Genomic DNA, 4,375 nt, shown 5'->3' with positions numbered 1-4,375 from the left:
GGCCAGGAACAGGGCCTTTTCGGTGGTGGCACCTGCACTATGGAATTCCCTCCCCTTTGAATTGAGGTCAGCTTCCTCGTTATTAACGTTCCAGCGGGGCCTGAAGACTTTTTTATGCAGGAAAACCTTCAAGGCCTTATAAGGGCTGTTTTTATATAATATGTCTTTTACTGCATGCATCCTGATGCCCTCTCTTGCATCTGACATAGTCCATTTCTAAAATCAGCAGGTTGCACATACACATCATGCCTTGTAACCTGTAATGGATTATTCCTCCAGAAATTGGTCCAATCCCTTTATAAAGGCATTTATGCCATCACCACATCCTGTGGCAAGGAGTTCCACAGACCAACCACACACTGAGTAAAGAAATATTTTCTTTCGTCTGTCCTAACTCTCCCAACACTCATTTTGACTCTGTCATTTTAGTGTCATCATTGACATTTTAGTGGATGTCTCCTGGTTCTGTTGTTATGTGAGATTGAAGAGTGCTCAGGCTATACTGTCCCTGGCTAATGAGCTTGCAAAGGGCCCTAAACTAAAGCAAGGTAACCTTGGAAACCTATGTAGCCTTTTTCCTCATAGCCTGGGTGCAGCACAATGGTTGCTGCGCGACACCCCTGACAGATTTATGCATCTTCCTACAGAGCCGTGATGCACAGATTGGGAACTGTTGTCCTAGGGTGTGTGTTTGGGGTTCTTTGTTTTGATCTGTTTTAAAAAATTTACTTATTGTTGTGATGCATTGTACATGCTATTTTGAAACTTTATAACCGTACATGCCTCAGTCGGAGCTGGCCACAGTGGTTCATGCCATGGTGACATCAAGATTAGACTATTGCAACGCCTCTATGTGGGGCTGCCCTTGAAGACGGTCCAGAAGTTGCAGCTAGTGCAGAATGTGGCATCCCGTGTGGTTGCTGGAGTTTCCACAGTTTGACTGTATCATGCTGCTCCTCCAACAGCTGCACTGGCTGCCCGTTCGTTTCCAGGTCCAATTCAAGGTGCTGGATTTGACCTTTAAAGCCCTAAATGACTTGGGACCAGCATATTTGAGAGACCGCCTTCTCCCATATATTCCAACCCATCCTCCTCGATCATCAGAGGGGGTCCTATTGGTTGTGCCGCTATTAAGAGAGGTGAGGGGAATGGTGGCAAAGTAAATAAATAAATAAATAGACCTTCCTCCTCTTTGAAAGGTCTGTTCAACCCCCACCACCACAACTTCTGTAGCCCAACACTCTCTTAATAGTGGTATCTATCCCTTCCCCAAGCTTTCTCCTAAAGACATGCATGTTATCAGCCACCAGAGCCTGACTTATGAGGGCTTCCTCTTTCTACAACTAGCTGACATATCACACAAGGCAATCCACTCACAGAGATTATTCAACAGGAATAATAGGGAAGGTTACCTTTCAAACTTAACTTTCCCCTCACCCCTCTCTTACAGGGGCTTGTGCTCTAAAAGCAGTCCCCCTCATTCCCCTCACACAGGACCACACCCCTCACCTTCCTCTCACAGGGGCTCAGGTTTTACACACTCCCATCACCAATCACCTCACCCTTATCCCCTTCTCACAGGGGGTTGGGGTTGACAACCACCCTAATCTTCACCCCCCTCAAAGGAGCTGAAGTGGCACACCACTACCCATTGGCCCCCTCTCACAGGGCTCAGGCTTTGCATTCACTCCCCTTCACTCCAGTCCACAGGGACTCAGACTGCCTTCTCAATCTTTGATTGTGAATTCAGCCTGTAGATCTCCAACTACTAGACAACTTCATATCACAATGGGTGCTGCTGCTGTTAGTCTTGCTCTGTTTGTCCTATTGTAATGAGCAGGTTCCACTTCCTCATACTGATGGGAACTCAGGGAGAAAGGGGCTGGTTCTGCTGGTGAATGGGCAGCTGATATGGCTCAGAGGTTTGCTGGGTCTCGTACTACAACTGCTACTGCTGCTAGTTTTTCAATCACATTGTGCCTTAATCAGTCTCTGCCCAGTGCACAGTCATCCTTTTGCCATTCCAGGATGAATCACTTGACAGATTATGCCTTTCTGCATCCAAAAACTTTTAAAAGATCAGAAAGAAACAGAAAATGTTCATTTTGCTTGCCAACTTTAAGTCTTCATCCCAGTTCCTGACCTACAACTGAAAAAAGTCAGGCAAACCAGGTGAAAAACGCTGTCTTTGAATTCATGCCTATTATATATTCTAAGCATATGTTTAAAAGCAAAAACATTAGACCTTCTTTACTGGTTTTCTTAAAGTTTTTGTATTTTTAAAAATCTAATATGAGAACAGTTCTCCTGCTTAGCAGAGGAATTAGCATCTCCTAAGCATCTCCTGCTTAGCTGCTTTGGGTACCCTCTGTGTCATGCCAGATTAACCTAGTAGCACAAGTAGCATATGCATTCAAATTTAACTATACTGTGGGCACAATCCTATTGTGCCTCAGTGCCAGCACAGTGTGCGCTCTGCTGGTACAGGCTGTTGCAAATGTACCAGAAACCACAGTGATACAGCAGACAAGTTTGAGACGCTGGCTGGAAGGTATAGTAAATTGAATTACTTTACTATGCAAGTAAATAATGTTTAAATATTTATGTCTAATTTAGGACCCCTTTATAACATTAGATGGATGGATGGATGGATGGATGGATGGATGGATGGATGGATGGATGGATGAGGTAGGTAGGTTAGACAGATAGACGGACAGACAGTCAGTCAACCTCTTGCTGGTCTGCAGGAGGAATATCTACAGCAGTCTAACATCACCTACCATAGCACAAAGAACATAATGTGGAACAGAAAGATATTCCCAGGTGGAAAAAAATAAATATCCATATTTATAAATCCAACAGGCCTCTAATCATTTCCAAAATCTTACATTTTCTAACTGAAGAGGAGAAAAAAAACTCACACACAAACACAATTAATAACCAAGTTTGCTCACTTCAGATGCATAAAAAAATCTTCTAACTCCCCCCTCTGTTCAGAAGCTAAAAAAGTACATCAGAAATTTCAATTTTAAAAGTACAGAAAATAAGAATGTACAAACACTGAATCAAGTTAATGAATAAAAATGTTAGTTAGTTGGCAACCTTCAGTCTCAAAAGACTATGGTATCGCGCTCTGAAAGGTGGTTCTGGAACAGCGTCTAGTGTGGCTGAAAAGGCCGATTCGGGAGTGACAATCCCTTCCACACTGGGAGCAAGTGCAGTCTGTCCCTGGCCTGTCTCCCTGGCTATGGGCCTTCCTTCTTTGCCTCTTAGCCTCAGACTGTTGGCCAAGTGTCTCTTCAAACTGGGAAAGGCCATGTTGCACAGCCTGCCTCCAAGCGGGCCGCTCAGAGGCCAGGGTTTCCCACTTGTTGAGGTCCACTCCTAAGGCCTTCAGATCCCTCTTGCAGATGTCCTTGTATCGCAGCTGTGGTCTACCTGTAGGGCGCTTTCCTTGCACGAGTTCTCCATAGAGGAGATCCTTTGGGATCCGGCCATCATCCATACTCACGACATGACCGAGCCAACGCAGGCATCTCTGTTTCAGTAGTGCATACATGCTAGGGATTCCAGCACGTTGTATCTCATGATTTTACTATATTTTTAATAAGTTAAGACCATACGTTCTTAGGTAACAATTATTGGTAGGTTATTTTTTAAGATCTGGCCTCAGGTAAAATCAGACAAAGCTATAGTCAGATGCACACCTCCAGGGTTTAACATCAGCTAGCATCAGAAAATAATTCCCAGTGGTTTCCCTTCCCTAGTTCAGGAACAATAGAAGACATATTTTAACATAGGCATATACATCCATAAATACCCAATATTCCCCAACTTAATGAGGAGCACGAGAAGACATATTGTGAATAATTTTAATAAACACATATTGTAAATATTTAATAAACAATATAAATAATTTTAATAATAAATTTTAAAATAATTTTTAAATTTATTTAATTTTATAATTTTAATAAACCCAGAATTCCACTCCCAACCAATTTAGGAGCACAGGAAATATGCTCAGCAGTTTTAATACACACATATATGCGAATAGTCCTGAATTTCTTCCTACAAATTCAAGTAGTAAAGCACAAGAGAACAATTTTAACACTTACATACATGCAGTCTAGAATTTCCCCTTCAGAAGAGCAGGGAAATGACAATTAGCCAATTTTAACACACACACACGCACGTGCGCACACACGTAATAACCCAGAAGTTTCTAATTCATTTATTCACTCTAAGTTCCATCTCTAATTCATTTATTGAAATGTTATATTTTAATTTTTTTTTTCCGGCCCTCCACACCATGCCAGGTATTTGATGCGGCCCTCTGGCCAAAAAGTTTGGAGACCCCTGGCGTAGAGGAAGGAAA

Source organism: Tiliqua scincoides, chromosome 7, assembly GCF_035046505.1.
Source record: "Tiliqua scincoides isolate rTilSci1 chromosome 7, rTilSci1.hap2, whole genome shotgun sequence".
Lineage (NCBI taxonomy): Eukaryota > Metazoa > Chordata > Lepidosauria > Squamata > Scincidae > Tiliqua > Tiliqua scincoides.
The sequence above is the reverse complement of the archived record's forward strand: the minus strand, read 5'-3'. Positions refer to the sequence as shown.